This window comes from Haliaeetus albicilla, chromosome 17, assembly GCF_947461875.1.
Source record: "Haliaeetus albicilla chromosome 17, bHalAlb1.1, whole genome shotgun sequence".
In the NCBI taxonomy this organism is placed as follows: domain Eukaryota; kingdom Metazoa; phylum Chordata; class Aves; order Accipitriformes; family Accipitridae; genus Haliaeetus; species Haliaeetus albicilla.
The window spans coordinates 6,843,842-6,860,543 of NC_091499.1; the positions used below are offsets into that span (position 1 = coordinate 6,843,842).

Sequence of the window (16,702 nt, forward strand, 5' to 3'; positions counted from 1 at the left end):
ATGTGTTTTCTCCTTCCAAGATGGCAGGAAACTGCTGAAAGCAGCAATAGACAGGAGCAGGCTGATAATCATCACAGCTCTTGCCTCTGAGTCCCTTGTCCCTATCCTTACAATGACCAATCAAAATACCTAAAACTGATATATCACTGAGGGAACGCAGCATGGAAAGTAAAGTCATTCTGTCATCCTTGCAATCCTACTTTAACCTAGGAATGAACCACAGGGCAAACAGGGAATGCAATCAGGAAATGAGGAAACTAACTCTTACTAGCTTTCTACAAAATCTATTTCAACTTTTCACCTTAAAATTATTTTTTATTTCAAAATTGACTTGAATTTTAACCAGTGTGAGACAAGACAAAAAGATAAATGTCCCAAAAGCAAACTTCAAGCTTTGGGTCGAGGGAAGTATTTTGCTGTCTCTTGCTGACCAGACGTGAATCGTGAATCCCGTATTCTTTTCGGTAGCTGTGATTTGCACAGCTCTGATTTTACTGAAACCAGTAAACAACTATAGCTACATTTTACATTTGACTAATTTATCCTTCTTTTGGCTTCTAAAAATAACAAAAATAACAAAAAATACTCACCATGTAAATACCCTTACATTTTACAGCAAGGGAAAAGAAATTATACAGAGAACCTGTATCTTCTACAAATATTGTCTCCAAGAGACAACAGTGTAAAAACACATCTGCAGCATCTCAAATTTCAGCTGTCAACTAAGGCAGGGAACAAGTTCCAAATCTCTCTCAGTGACTCCTTTGTAGGAATTTTCGGTTGTTGATAGACACAGAGTACCAGCTTGCACATGAATGCCTGGTCGTTTGGTGAGAGGTGAATTTAACCCCCTCTGTTAGACTGGGCTGCCTTCCACCTCCCAAAAGGTTCCTCCTCTGTGAAGTTTAACTGGTTTCAAACCAAGGAGTTAAAAATAGTCTCTGATACTAAACCTGCCATTGAGTTTCACTATCAATTTTGATGGGTTTATAGAAATTTTTCCCATTGGGGGGAAAAAAAAAAAAAAAAAAAAGAATTCTCTGGCTACATGTATCCTGGAGATTAACCATGTCCAGGACTGCTCTCTGACTGTGAGGCCAGCTGTCCTGGAAAATCCTTCAGGCTCTTAAGCTCTCTTAGCATCCATAACATGCTGGCTGCATCAACACTGCCCACTGGGAATTGCTCCTAGCCCATGCTGACTCCCAAAACACACTCTCAAATGGTTCAGGAGGGTGTTAAGTGGCCTGGCCAAAAGCGTGCCGGGGACCACTCCAACAGTTTAATAAGACTACAGACATTCACCTTCTAGTATCTGTGCTCATGCCCTGGCACTTTTAGTTTACAGCCTTTCCTTTCCACAGCCTGCTCCTTTACAAACAAAGGAAATGGAAAACTAATCAGCCGTGCAAAGGGAAAGTGCAATTCACCATAAATACACAGTCTGCAGAGAGAAAATAAGCGGAGGGTGGTGGGAAAACAGAAAAGAATCTGTATTTTTTCAAGTAAGTTAAGTCAAGGCATGCAGAAGTATATTAGTTATTCTAGAGGCGTATTTTTAAGTGGCTACTGAAAGATGGTCTGGAGATAGAGCAGTTAGTTCAGCAGGGGTCAGGAAGACACAGGGCAGCTGAAGCAGAGAGAGGGGTTGCACAACATCCCCACTTCACACCAGGCTTCTCCTGGCTTTTGCTGGGCTTGGTGGCACAAACTTTGAGCTCCTCTGCTTCATGTCACTGATAAGAGGACTAGCACTGTGAGGCTCCAGAGTGGCCCTTGCATTATTCAAAGCCCTGGCCTTCACTTGTCATTACTATTTGTAAAGAGGTAAAAGGAAAGGAGAGTCTTACTTCATTCCTGGCAGTGCCAGCCCAGTGACTGTCATTATTTCCCAGTAATCCTGCAAGCTTTCCACTGACTTCAGAACTTGTGGCAAAGAAAGTAAAGAAGTAAATGTCAGCCTGATTTAAATAATACCAATGCCTCACACTGACAGGGAGCAGCACAAAAACCTGCAGATACCTGGGCATTGAAAACCATCTCATCCACTATAGTAGCTTTCATTTCTAGAAACCGTATTTCTGTGCCTCTTCTAATGTCTTGGTTTCAAAATCCCTAGACAATTTCTTCACTTGAAAAGAGTGAAGTCAAAGAGTTATCCTGCATCTACAGGTTGAGCTGGTTTTGATCTTTTTTTTGAACAGCCTGTCAATGTTAATCTACTCACATCTTCACCTGGCTTTTTAGTTCAGAGCAGAATGTGACACTAAGCTGAAAACACAGCATGGGTACTTTGAGTAGGGAAGGAAGAGAGGAGGAAGAAGCAAATACATATCTCTGCATGGGCTTGGTCTCACATTAACATAACTAAAATTACCTGCTGCCTGATCCAAGTTGCTTTAATGTCTGTGACTTCTTAAAATCCAATTTCAACGGGGATCTAAGTGAATTGTGTTTGTCTTGTTGCAACGAGCCAAACACCCTACCTTACTTAACTTTTTAAAAAAGGTTGAATTTTCCTTTTTTCCACTAGGATAGAGTAAAAAATTCTTAGCTGCTTTTCTTAGAAAGTAATTTCAATTCAGAGCCATGGAAAGATATTCAAAAGAGCTCCTAGAAATGGAGTGGGTGTTTTACAAGCCTGCATGAAGATAAAATCATCTGCACTGGCACAAATTCACAATGTTCAGCTTTAAGTATCTCCCTTGTGTGACTGAGCTAGGAGTTTAGGTTTCATCCATAATCTGCAGTTTCTTTGAAATGGAGCCCGAGCTCTCTGAGGCTATGTTAAGACTTCAGGCCTATCCTTGTCCTCAGTCATGCAGCTCCAGTGACCACTGCTGAAGCCTGCCATGGCTCCTGTCTATCAGGGAAAGCATCCCCTGATTTTCTTTCTATGGAAAAAGGTGCTGGGCAGAGGGCGGTGTTGCTCTAGCTCCCTGTGAGAGGACATGGCTGGAGGACACTGCTGCATCCTGCCCCTGGGATGTGCTGGGAGGTCTCAGTTTTGCTTCTCTAAAGAGGTTGTGCCCTTAATTTGGGCACATCAGTAAGCTGACTCATAAACTGGCACTGGATCCATAAATGCATCATTACAAAGGCCAATTTTGCTGTTGGGTGGGGAGGCAATAGCAGGTGTCTGGCATCTTGTTATCAGCATCTGACACAGTGCCACATTTGGTGGCAAACGTTAGGACATGACAGAGGCGGTGGGACTGCGTCCACCCCTCACAATCCCTGCTATAACCAACCCTGCCAACTTGGTGTTAGCGAAGTCACAAACTCAAGTGGCTTGGGCTGCTGGGATGGATTTTCTACAAGGCATCAGTACGCAGACCGCTGCCGCAGGGACGCTTCTGGCTGAGAGGAACAGAGAACCCTGTATTTCTAAAAAGTACTGAAAAGAGTCAAAAGCTCACCCTTACTGAGCTACCTAACTGGGAAATGAACTCATTTGACTCTCCAGCCACAACTCCTTGTGCTGAACTCTCTCTTTGGGAGAAAAAGTGGAGGGAATTTGGCTGTTATTGCCCAAACCAAGTAATTTAAGAAACAGCAATAAACAATGGATCAATGTTAGCTTTCTTTTAGTTAGAGCAGGTGAAACTAGAAACTAATTTTGAATAATTAAGGTAAATTTGAAAAAAAAAATAAAATTTCAAGTTCCTATTCCCTATCAGGAAGTGGATGACAGAAAAGCAATGTGGTTCTCAATGTTGCTGAAGCGAATTGGTGGGTGGCTCTAAATATTAAGGCATCACTAGGTCTCTCAATACAAATTTAAAAGTCTGATTTGACTTTTCACAATATTGCCAAAAAGTTTGGTCATCATCCAAAAAAAAAAGAGGGGAGGCATATACAGATGGTATACAATTGGTAAATCAGGTAAGGAAGCAGCATATAAATAGAGAAATGACTGTTTCTTTTTATTTAGTGAAAAACTGTCTGACCCAGCAGTTATGTAATGTCTCAGCATGACTTATTTATTTACTGAAATATTTTTCAGCTGCCTTCAAGGAAGTTTAGATGACTGAGAAATTAGTTTGGGTTGCTTCTCCTGTGCATGTGTGGTGGACCCATGGCCTTGGCAAGAACCTGCTACGGTCACTGTTGGCAGCTCCGTCACATCTTGGGGCCGCGGGGAGCAACTTGGACCCTGTGCTGCCCAGGCAGCTGCTTTCTTAGGTGTGAATGCTAGTTATGGTCAAAAGCTTAATCTTTCCTCCTGTCTCTGAATAGCTCATAATGGTATTGTTATTGCTTTTTAGCTTCTCACCTGTGGTTTGGGAAAAGGAAGATTAACCAGTTTTCCTCCTGTGAGGATGTAAATTCACCTCTTGTCTTATTGAAGCGCTATGTTTAGTTATCTTAAGAAACAAGATGTAACAGAAAGTATTCTCACATGCTCATCTCACATTTCACATATTGTTTTACTCCCAGTGAGAATAAACCTCACTCGGGTTTCTATCCCCAGTGACAATGTCTAAGTGAGCTTTGAGTACCACCTCTTTACTCTTAATATTCCCTGCATAGGCCACAGATAAGAGCTCTTCCTTATCTGTATTTGTCCACATGCACACTGCAGGAATTTCAGAGGTGAAAGAGTTTTTTTCAGATCTGCCCAGCTGAAAGTTAAAGGGCAGCTCTCCAGAGCACCCAGTAGCTGACTGGTAAGCACAGCTGTCCAGAAAAAGTAGGCTCAGACTAACCAGCTGAGTCTCCGCTGTAGATATACTGAGAATACTTCACAAAGCTTTCAGAAAAGTCAGGAAAAAGTCCTCACGTTGAATAAATATTTCCTTACTGAATTATTAAGAGTATTTTATATCTTTAAACCTGAAAGACTCTGCTAAACTAAATGTAATTTGAGGAATACATACATTTGTTTATTATAATATTTATCAGCTAGGAAACCAAGTTAAATTCATCAGTTCACGTACATTTCTATTCAGTTGCACTTTCAGATTTCCTTTTATCAGCACAGTGCTTTAGGATTTGTATATCACTGTCTCAGAGAAATTATTAAACTCAGTCAAAACCCCAAAAACTATTTGTCTCCATATTAAGTTCTGTAACTCATTTAATCAAAGTTAATTCCAAAATCTGATACCCTACTATATCTTTTAAATTCATCCCGTACAACATCGTTGACTGCATGCCAAATAAACAACATAAATTTTAAAAAAAAAATCAGTCAGCAGTTTGTCAGTCGACTCTTGGACTGCAAAACTGACCTGGTATGAAATGGCCATATTTAGAGAATCTCAGTACAGCTGGGAGTTTGCCATGTGCTTGACCTAAGGTAGCTGTCATGCTTGCAAAAAAATCTTTATTATAATTGTACTTACTGATACAAATGTTATTACTTTTTGGCATCAAGAAAAACCAAAAGCCTGCAAGGAAAAATGCTTGGCAGCACATACCAGCGTGGTAGTGTGGCTCGGCTGTAGCACTGGCCTTCCAGGCACTAGAAATCACCAGGCCATACCCCGCAGAAAGCAGCAAACACCAACTATTTGACAAATCTCGGACTTGAAATAAGCATATGTGTCAAAGACAAAGGATTATAATTAGAGGGACAGGAAAGCCTAGAAAGTAAAAACATTGTCAGAACCCAGCATTTAGTGTTATGGCACAGATGACGTGAACTGGTGTGCCAGCAGCAGGCTTAGCTCCCCTGCCCTCTGCTCAGCCAGGGTATGAAGTAATGTTGCGCAAACAATTTCTGCAAGTAGCCAAATACATGACATTATCTCTATTTATGTAAGCAAGAACAAGTCTGAAAAGTTCTGTACAAACCCTTGTCACTGACTGATCTCTTATACCTTGAAGATGCATTTCATAGAATCATCACAGAATGGTTTGGGTTGGAAGGGACCTTTAAAGATCATCTAGTTCCAGCCCCCCTGCCATGGGCAGGGACACCTTCCACTAGACCAGGTTGCTCAAAGCCCCATCCAACCTGGCCTTGAACACTGCCAGGGATGGGGCAGCCACAACTTCTCTGGGCAACCTGTTCCAGTGCCTCACCACCCTCACAGTAAAGAATTTCTTCCTTACATCTAATCTAAATCTACTCTCTTCTAGTTTAAAGCCATTGCCCCTTGTCCTAGCACTACATGCCCTTTAAAAAAGCTCGTCCCTGGCTTTCTTGTAGGCTCCCTTTAGGTACTGGAAAGTTCTAAGTACTGGAAAGTTCTAGAAAGGAAAAAAACCAGAATTGTTCTTCCCATTGTATCTTGAAAAAGCTGAAAAGTGCAATTTTATTAGGCTTTCTGAAACCTCAGAGAAACTTTTCCAAATGCCTATAAAGGTGGAGGATTAAATAAATGGTTTGTTAAAGTAAGGGAACAGTTATTGGACTTCATAACACATGCATATTTTTAAATAAAAAAGAAAATACTGTGTGTTTTTTTAAAATTTGGTTTAAAAATTCCATCACTAGAAACACATCATTAGCAGTTTGTACTCACATCAGCTTTGTATCAGAGAAAAAATAATGTTTTGTTTGTGTAACATTGTTAGGCAAAATAGTAACTATACAAATTTAAGAAAGAAAATAATTTATTTATGCCAAGTTAATGGAAATGAGCATTATGAATGACAATTTAAGGAGGATTATATGATGTATTGCAGGTTTCAACCAAGTAAAAATAGAAAAGCTATACAAGCCATAAAAATTGCACAATGTACAACTTTCAGTTCCAGGAAGATTGTGTTTGCAATCCTTGACTACAAATGGAGTTGCTTTCTGACTGTTGAGATAGAACTTCTGGGGCCATAATTAATAGAGACAATCCCGAGCTTTCCAAATGAGTCAGACATCTAAAAATATGATATAATATTGGGCTTAAAGTTGTGAAATTTTTATAAAATCAGTTATTGATTGCCTTCCAGTTTTTGAGCTGGGTTCACAATTTCAAAGTATGTTCCAGCACTGTGAACCAGGCATTTTAAAAATGGAAATAAAGATTACTCTATAACCAATGTGATACTAGCAATAGGGCTTTTAAAAGACAGGCAAAATCCCAGATGAATATTGTGAAATACCCATAAAGTCATAAAAGTCAATAGGTGCCTGCTGAAGAGCTCCTCGTTACGCTAACTCATTAACTCAGGATGCTTATTATTAACTCATCATGCTAAAAAATTTCAGGGAAAATAATGTACATTCAAGATGTCCTTGGTAATCCTCAACAGTCCCTGAGGGCTTTGACAGCTCTGCAATTCAGATGAGCCTTTGAAAGACAAGAGATGACATAAGTCATTTTGGTCACCTCCTGGAGCTGACACATGCAGGAAGCTCAAGCGTTGTTTTCCAGCCATGCTATTGCAACGGCATCTCCTGAACATTATTAATTTAGGAGCGCAGCTCTACCTGGAAGCTCCTGCGTGTCAGCTGGAAAAGCCCGTCGTGTGCAGTAATACCTGTGTCGAGGGATGCTTCCAGAGCAGGGGCTTCGCTAGAATCTAGGTCCGGAGGGGGAAGGAGGGAGTCGAGGGTGGAGGTGTCCCTGTGCCATTGCTCTGCTGCTCCCACCTGAGGCTGACTGGGGTCCCTGCTGCTCCCTAGAGAAAAGATAAGGCTCAGGGGCTGCACACGAGGACAAAGCGAGAAGCATCATCTTCTGCTTGCTCTGCCTGCCAGCCAGCAGGCCACCTAGAAAACACAGACTTCCAGACTTAAAGTGGCTTGAAAATACTTACATTTTTTAATTTAGAGATTCCCATTTACTTCCTCCATGTGTCTCCAAAGCCATGACACAGCACAGCAACCTGAAGAATCCAGAATACACTGGGCAATGTGTTTGCAGGTATGATACAGTATACCAACCCAGGTAGTAAAACCTCGCACTCCTGCTGCCTCCTAAGAGCTGGTGCCACAAGTCGCAGCTTTCTGCTTTAATTCAGCAATCAGCACCAAGTAACGCCCTCCATCCAAAAAAAAAGCAGCTGTTAACAAGGGAAGGAAAAAGCTGGTAGGTAATGTGCTGTGTTCCTCATTGCGTACACTACTTTTGCAGAATATGTGCAATGCAATGCAATGCAATGCAATGATGAAATGCCAGCAGAGAAGTAACATGTCCAGCTTGGCCCATCTATTAGTCACACTGCACACAGTCTGCAGAATTCTAGCTGCTGAGTGAGAATGCATGACTCCCTTAGCTGGCCAAACTGGACAATCTGCAGCAGAGCAAGAGCTGCAGACCAGTTTCTTTCACAGCCCACAAAGCAAACAAAGGAAGGCTGGGGACACAGTGACAACTCCAAATACCATGGAGGTATAGCAGACATGGAGGGAACTGGGAGCATTGCTACTGGAAAGCTGGGGATGTTGCAGGGCATAAAGGGAACAGAGCCGTAACACTGGAGAGAGGCAAGGTTTCATATTGATAAAAGCTCATTCATGCATTTGATTAGTTTGCATATACGAACAGAATTTGAATTCACCTTGTGGATTCCCTGAATTCTGCCCTGACCTTCTCAACTGTGCAGCACGATTATGGTACAAGCAAAGTTTGGTAGGTCAAACCCACTTCAGAGACAGCTAGCATGGAAAGATCAGAGCCAAAGGATCTGAGCAGTGATTTCTCAGGCAGGCTCAGTGGCAGGACTGGTGGTACCAAAGAGCTTCTGAGGGCTGTGAGACCATGGAGGTCTTTCCTTTGGCAAAGCATTTGGTCAAGGAGAACATGATGTTCTGGAAAGCTGTGATCTTTTTAAAGAAAAGAGTAACAATTTTGTTCAGCTGTACAGGCTGTCTGTTATTTAAATCATTTATATAGTTCTCCTAACAACAATGTAGTCATATAGGGATGATACCATTTAAGGAATAAAGCAGGACTACTACTGTGTCTAAGTTAATAGCAGCTAGAACAGTGTATGGCACATTTCCCCATTATTTCTTAATAAACTGTATGTGAATTCTTGCAAAATAGTAAATACCAACCTGGTATTTGTAGAATTTTTTTGTCCTTGCTCTGAATTGAAAGAATGAGATTTATTGGATTATGAACAACAGAAGGATAAATAAAATAATGAAATCTTAACCAGCTGTAATCACAGTTAAATTGGTGCAAGCACATTAAGTAAAACTTGGCTTTACAGGAAAAAAACTCAGATTATTTTATTGATAAATACTTTAATTTTCTTGAAAATTTGTTTAGGAAACTTCAGTCTTGAACAGCTAGTTCTAGGAGAAAATTGAGCAATTATCCATCTATTTATTTATTAATAGTAGAAAGTATTTCCTACAAGTGCAAGAATTCAGGCTATCAGACTGTTACACCCACAAGCTCTGAATCACATCTGGCATGACAGTTTACAAGAAGAGATAATTTGTATGAGGCACATGGGATTTACAGAAATTAATTCTTTGACCTACAAAAAGTTTGTCCTTCAAAAAAGTCAGTGGAGAGTTTTCTCATTAATTTGAACAGAGGAAGGATCAAGACTATTGTCTTTAAAAGTTAATGTGCAACTATCTAGAGCTAATAAAAGAAAGTGAGCCATATTTTGGCAGTGAAGAGCTTTATTTTCAGTGCAACTCACAAAGTATAAGAAACAAAGAATAGTTTTCTGTCAATCAGCTCATACTAATTATGAAGATTACAAAAAGGGTGGACCAAGGTTTAATGGGTCAAATTCTGACCTCATTTGTCTTGACTCTTCTGAGTTTAAAGAAGTTACTCTGGATTTTTGTCAGTCTAAATGAGATTAAAATCTGATGAACTGAATGCAAAAGAAGTGGTGTTGTTCATGATTTGCAGAAACCTTGTTCACAGGAGACATGGTTTAAAAATAGGTCCTTAAGAGTACTTTCCCTCCGCTATATATTGTTTTAAAGTCATCTTACAAGTGTAGTAACTACACCTAAATCTTCCCAAGTGGAAACATCCTAGAACACAGTTAGGGCTTGAGTAATTTAGATCGTCTGATGTTTTACCAAGCAGCAGGATAAGGTAGATGTTTTGCAAGACTCTGGAAAACCTTTTTCTTCATTAAACTTTAAAATATCTAGAGATAGTATTTATGCCTATACATGTCTTATTCCCCACTTTAACTAAGTGATGCCACAGTAAATACAGTGAGCAAAAGAAACAGTCGGGATAAATATCACTGTATTTAATTAAAATACTTTCCATTACACAACATTGTGTTGTACTGAAAAGCCCATGGGATTTTGCCACTGACTTGAATAAAGCTGGTATTTCACTCACAGCCATCACACAGGTACATCAAAAATGCTCCTAACCACCTGTTAGGCTAATGAAAGAAGCAGCTTTACTTGCAGACTTTGCCTCACTAGCGTCTTTAACCTAACTGGGCTACAATAACATCACAGCCCTTTGCACAGCAGGATGCCTCTTGGGCTGTTTTTTCCATGCCGGTTGTTGAGAGTTTTAATCACGTGCACTAAATAGAATCATTTCTGTTTGTTACTCTCAGTGCAGTAATACAAAGCTATTGATTCTCTGTAGATTTGTTTTGGAGAAAGCCTCTCAGCTTTCCTCGTTCACATACCCATGCCCCCTTTCCCCTGACACACCACGGATCAGGGAACCAAACTTAGCAGAAGGAAAGCTGAAGTTTTCTTTGGCAGGTTGGCCAAGATACCCTAACGACAGCTTTGACGAAAGTCCCCATCTTCCCAGTGATCTACAAGCCTCAGTTCCCAGGACCCTCAAAGGAACAGCCAGGGAAAACAAAGAGTTTTCGAAGCTGCTTTTCACTCCCTTGCAGTTCCAAGCTCCAGCTGTCACACTGGGGATAGTACAACAAAGGTCAAGTCCTTCTGGACGGACAGTCTGGTGGAGCACTCTGAAGGTCTGGCTATGCACAACTTGTCAGAAAAAGACACAAACTGAAGGTGATTTTGGCAAGCACCGTACACCCCACCAGCATCAGTGGAGAAGGCTTCAGGATGCATGAAGGGGTACCTACTTCCCACAGCCCACAAGCTACCATGAGGGCAGGTGGCGTACAGTGGCTTCCACTAGCAAATCAACTATTTGATGATGACTCTTATCGTCAGAAATGTTCGTTAGAATTACAGTTCCATTTATTTTACTGTCAGGGCCCTGAGGGTCCAGGACCCCATGCCAGCTCCCCTGGGGCCATCAGTCCCTGCCCCAGCATCGCTGCTCTCCAGCTGCCCACAGTCCACAGCCCTGCCTGGCCATGGGCCCCACCAAGCTGGGCCCACTTGTGGGTCTACAGCCCATCCCGGCCTTGGTCCATCCCCAGGGAAGTGCCTGATGCTTGGGGCTGGGGTTGCCCCCCAGCCCACTAGTCCCCATGGGGATTCCCCCTGCTCCCACCCCCCAGGGAGCAGCCCCCCATGCAGTGCTCTGACATGTATTTCCTTAATTGTGTATCTAATTGCTTGTAATCACAGCTGGGATTCCCCTTTGCTCTTGCTTAAGAAATTGCTTGTATTTTAAAAGCTTTTCATTTTCATTGGTCTTCATATGCGCATATATCAGCTTAAAGTTGTGCTTCTCTTTTTCTACAGCGCATTACAAAAGCTCTTTTTTTCCTTGTGCTACAGGCCAGAGAAAAGCTAAAAAAGAAATTACTGAGTTTATTCCTGAGAAAAGGATTATAGAAAAACAAATGCCCCCCCCCCCCCCAACCCAACAATGTCTCTCCTCCACACTAACAGAAGCATCCTACACTCCAGTGATCGTGGCCCCAAGAGCTGGGATGGCAGGCTTAGCACAACTGGGAAAAAGTTTCCGTATGAAGCTACCCTTGAAACTTGATTGAACTATCGACTCACTAAGGATTAAAAGTAGAACAGCTAAAAAAGATTGCTGTTACAGTCTTACGAGCTGGGAGTCAGGAGTTTCCTGGAGGTTTCCAAGAAGCTATGGCACAAGGGACCAGGGGATGCTGGATTTGGCCAAATATCCTTTTCTCTGTGGTCCTGGGAGGTAGTGAGATCAGATGTCCCTACATTCTCTTCTGCTTTCCAGTGGCTCTCACCTACAGGAGCACTCTGCAGAGCTAACTCCAGGGAACCAACCCCCTGAACACTGCCATTGAAATTTCCTAAAGACAACATGTGAATGCAATTGCGACTTCTCCAGGAAAGATTCATCACATACTACACAGTGTTCATAGGAATTTTCTCAGTCATTGTTGTCAAACAAACTTTAAAAATGCCAGACCCATTTCTTCCATGATTACTGTCACAAATCTAATCAACTGCATACTATGCTGGCTGAAGGTCTCAACCAAATCATAATTTTCATTGATTTCCCAGCTTTTGATTAAAACCCTAAAAAAACCTTTCATACAGCAATTTCAATCAATAACTTAGGAAAAAAACTCATGTTATTTCTAACAAAGATCCCCGTAGAAGATTTCAAAACCTTTACTCAACCTCCTAAATATTTGGCACAGCACATCCTTGCAAGCCTGAAATTATTACTCTGTTTGTTATGGCTTCTTTTATTATGCTATTATACAAGCCTGTTGTACCTTTTCATTTGTAGCACATTACCTCAGACTTGTTCAGGTACAAAGATGGACTTCTAGGATGATCAGGGGAATAGAGAACCTATCATATGAGAAGACAGAATGAAGAGCTTGGCTTGTTTAGCTTAGCAAAATAAAGGCTGTTAAGGGATTCAGTTGCTGTCTATAAATATATCAGGGAGATGGGAGAGCCGTTTAAACTAAATGACAATGTTGGCAAGGAAACCCATCAGCACAGATTGGCCAGAATTTAACCTATGCTAGACACCAGAAACAGGTTCTCACTTGGAGCAATGAGATTTGGGAACAATTTTCCAGCTGGAGTAACAGCAGCAAAAATCTTAACTGCACTCACAGTGGAACTTGATAAGTTTATGAAGGGGATTATAGAATGGGATTCCTGCAATATTAGGACAATAGATTTGATGACCCACTAGATCCTTTCCAGTCCTGTGTTCCTGTATAAAGCTATAGAATATCATACAGATTCTGTAACCTTCAACCATGCATGCTTCAGAACAAGATATGCCAGCATATTTTATATGTTTCTGTAGGGTTCGGCGTTCGGAAGATCTCGCGATGTCACGGAAAGTTAGAGGGTTAGTCGCAGCCTTATGATGTGTCTGTAATCCCGCCTACCCTTGTTAGTATAAAAGGAATTGACTGTGCAATAAAAGGCGGAAGTTGGCGCTCACACTGTGTGTGTTATCTGTCTCTTTCCCTGGTCTGGGGTTGACCAGTGATCTAATCGTGGCACCTTGATATGCAGCGAACGCTACATGTTTCAAGCTATTTAACAACAAAACAAAACAAAACAAATCAAAACCCCCAACCAAATAGTTCAGTTTATTAACTGTATTTGTTCAGGGTGGTGGTAAAACTTAAATAATTTTCTCTCCCTCAGTGAGTATAAATTCAATAGGACCCAAATGTATTACAAAATAAACATCTTTTACATTCAGTTGTCCATCACTGAAATTCCTAAGATTATTGATAATTAGTTCGACTTGTCCTCTAGCACTGTTTAAGGTTTATTACAAATTTTATACAATATTTTATCCATGACTTAAAAACGTTTGCTGCTGAAGTTCAACTGTTATTTACGGTATTCTGCTCTAAGCTATAAATTAATTAAGGACAAGTACATTTTTGTGCTAATGCATTTTATGTTGGAGGGTATCCAAAAGATATAGCCAAAGGAACAGAATTATGATTGTTTCTCATTTACTTTGGTCATAGCATGGGTTGTCCACGTGAGAGGAAAGACATTTTGTTAAAAACAGAGCCATTTGTTTTTGGAGATACTTTATAGAACTTCAGTTTTTTTATGGTTAAAAGATTGCTTATGCTGAGCTTGAAGTAAAAACCCATGAACATCTACAAAGCAGAAAACTTCTTGGGCAAAAAAAAAGTTTGGAAAAAAATCTACTTTCACCAAAAGCAGTAAAATGTTTACACAAAAATCAATCATTTACAAAAAGTATTTATTTCTCACTGCACACACATACACATACACACACATAGAGCCCCCCCAAATGGGATGAAACTATGGCCATGATGGAACTACACGTATTTTCACTTTCCCGTAACTCCTATTTGAAATTTTGATATAAATATTAGCATGCTATCTTGATATAAAGTGTACGAGCACAGTCAAGGCAATTTTAGTATGCAGATGCCCAAAACATTACTATAAGATACAGGTAATTAATAGTATCTTAACCTGATTCACTCTAGTCTCACCTAAGATGGCTTCATAAATATAGTAACACTTTTGCCGGTTTTGTTATTAGCAGTTCGCTTTCTTAGCCAGTGAAGTTAAAAATCTCTCACCAGTTTCTTGGGAACAATGCTAATTTCAGCTCTTCAGATTCAGCATTAGATGTGCAGGAAGAAAGGATCCAGTAGAATGGAAAACATCTCTCCATTGTCATCAGTTAATTGGTGGCTTAGGACCTGAATTACTGACTTCTAATGTCTTTTCCTACCTTACATAAAAATTCTTTTGAAAGCATCCTAAGCTTCTGGCTTTAATCAAACATGGTGAAAAGAACCCATTTACATATGTGTTCATCTACATAGCTTTGCATGTATTTTTTTCATTTTAATTTTGTTGCCTTTTGCTTTTAGCATATGCACATTCACTCAAGCATTGTGAAGGAGCATCCATCCATCTTCTCCAGCCTCTTCTTATGCAACATCCCTCCTTCATGCCTCCTTTACACTTTCTTCTCTCAACTAAGCAATCACAGTTTCACTTTTGACTCTGACAATGCTAGTGATTTTCATCATAGCCTCAGTTTCTATTCCCATTATAGATTTGTAAGGATTCGGTCAGAAGAGATATGCATTTTTCAAGTTCCTGATTTACCTCAGCAGTCCACATGATGTATATACATCAAAACAGTCTTGTTTCCTCCTTAAACTGCTACTTTTGTCACAAGCAAAAATAGTCCTTGACTTGAACAGAAACTGTCCACGTGCTCTGAACTCTTTCAGGAACAAATTGGTCATGAATAAATGGAGACTGATGAGTTTGCAGAAGGCTGATGTTCTGAAACATATTTTCATACATGGGGGGAAATGTCCTCACTATTTTTAAGAGAAAACTTGATCCATATTCAAAAGAAAAGTTATATACTTCCTGACACTAGATTCTGAATTTACACATCAGTAATTCAAATTTTTTTTCAAAAGGTGCTCCTTTGATTTGTCAACATTTATTTGCCATCAGACTGCTAATTCTTAACTTCTGTGTCACCATTGTGTGATGGTAGGCCAGGTTGGTAGTAAACAGGAGCCTGTATTTTCTCATGACTTCTCTGCTGTTTATATGGAATAGATTAGTGGTTGTGGTGGGATTCCTAACAGACGCTTATTCACATAACAAAAGCACAATGGTATCTTGCATGCAGATCCTGTGCAGAGCTGCCGAACACTGACAAGGCAAAGATCATGAACTTATTTCACAAGTAAGTCAATGAAGAAGTGTCGGGCCCCTGAAAAGTGTCTGAGAAAATCCTAATAGGCCACATCATTTTGTTCAGGTTTGTTTATCAGATACACGAGATTACTTCACTAAGGAATCTCCAGCACTGTAGGTTTTAAGTCTCCGTTATGACTGGTTTAAGTATAGTAGAGCCTCCCTAAGGACTGCTGGTTTCTGTGCTCCTCTGAAATATGAGGGAGGAACAGTCTAGGGATGGTCAGATAGTTTATGGTACTAATTCTAGATCTATACCCCTGGGCAACAATTTCATGTGCAGGTTTTTTATTCATTTGCCATGAGAGGCAAACCTGTTCTCAAGAATCTCGAGTTTTATAAGATCATTTCTGTGCATTGCGGCAGCCAGAGAGTGTTTGCCTTTACCCTTCCTTGCTCGTCCGCAGCTCGAGGAGCTGGGCTTTCCAGTGTTGGCTGCCTCTCATCCTGGCTGTGTCTGGGAAGGAAGCTGGAAGGTGGGTGACCTTGGCGTCTTTCAAACCCATAGAGTTCTAGTAGAAAACCAGTTTGTGCTCCTGTCATGCCCTGGCACCAGCTCTCTTTGGCTGGTTATTTTTCCTTTATGTGGGCTTTGAAGCCGTGTCCACCAACAAACAGAACGGGGTGGTCCTTCACACACTCAACAGCAGATCTGCAGAAAGCCTTGTCCATGGATGCAGAAGTTAACATGACTTGGAGGGACACAGTAGAAATACTTGGAAGAAATACTTACGATCGCTAACCAGATAAACCATATCAGGTTCCGACAATCTCTTAAACTATAGCTGGACAATAGCTGGAGGCAGGGAGAGTGCTTAGGGGAAGTTTCAAATCCTTGTCCTGCACTTGCTTTCCCCTGCTAGTTGCTTTTGGCCAGTAGTTTGTGTGTTGGTTGGTTTGTTTGCTTGCCCAGAGCAGAGCACAAATGCAGTCCCTAGCTGCCACAAATTATGCTGTGGAGTTGCCTGCAGTTGACTGAATGCCAGGAGCTGGCACAGAGAGAGTGCAAGGCTTAAACCTCACCTAGGGAAAACTAGGCGGTGGCTTACTACTAATTTAGTAAACTTCTCTCTTTTCATCTGATTGCTTATGACAGGACATGGAGCTACAACTGAAGGACTTGATGCTCAGCTATTTTAAATTACTATGGCTTGGCTGGGGCCCTTGAAAGCAGGCTTCTTTACCCCACTGTAGTTCTGACATGAAAAACGTATTGTTATCTCACTGGGGATGCTT

The 16,702-nt window shown here is 40.9% G+C and overlaps 1 protein-coding gene across 5 annotated transcripts in view; it reads right to left on the reverse strand.

The window, feature by feature from the left end:
- The window catches only part of FILIP1 (filamin A interacting protein 1), a 109,551-nt gene that overhangs the window by 73,373 nt on the left and 19,476 nt on the right, over positions 1-16,702 (reverse strand). For 3 of the 5 annotated variants that reach the window (XR_011328386.1, XM_069804694.1, XM_069804690.1), the window contains exons 2-3: positions 7,708-7,776; positions 7,429-7,569 (exon numbers count right to left, since the gene is read on the reverse strand). The exons of 1 other annotated variant lie outside the window; for it this stretch is intronic. The gene's annotated coding sequence lies outside the window, so the exon portion shown is untranslated. Of the gene's footprint in view, positions 1-7,378; positions 7,398-7,428; positions 7,570-7,707; positions 7,777-16,702 lie in introns of those variants that run through there. One more of the 5 variants, XM_069804692.1, reaches the window with a different exon arrangement.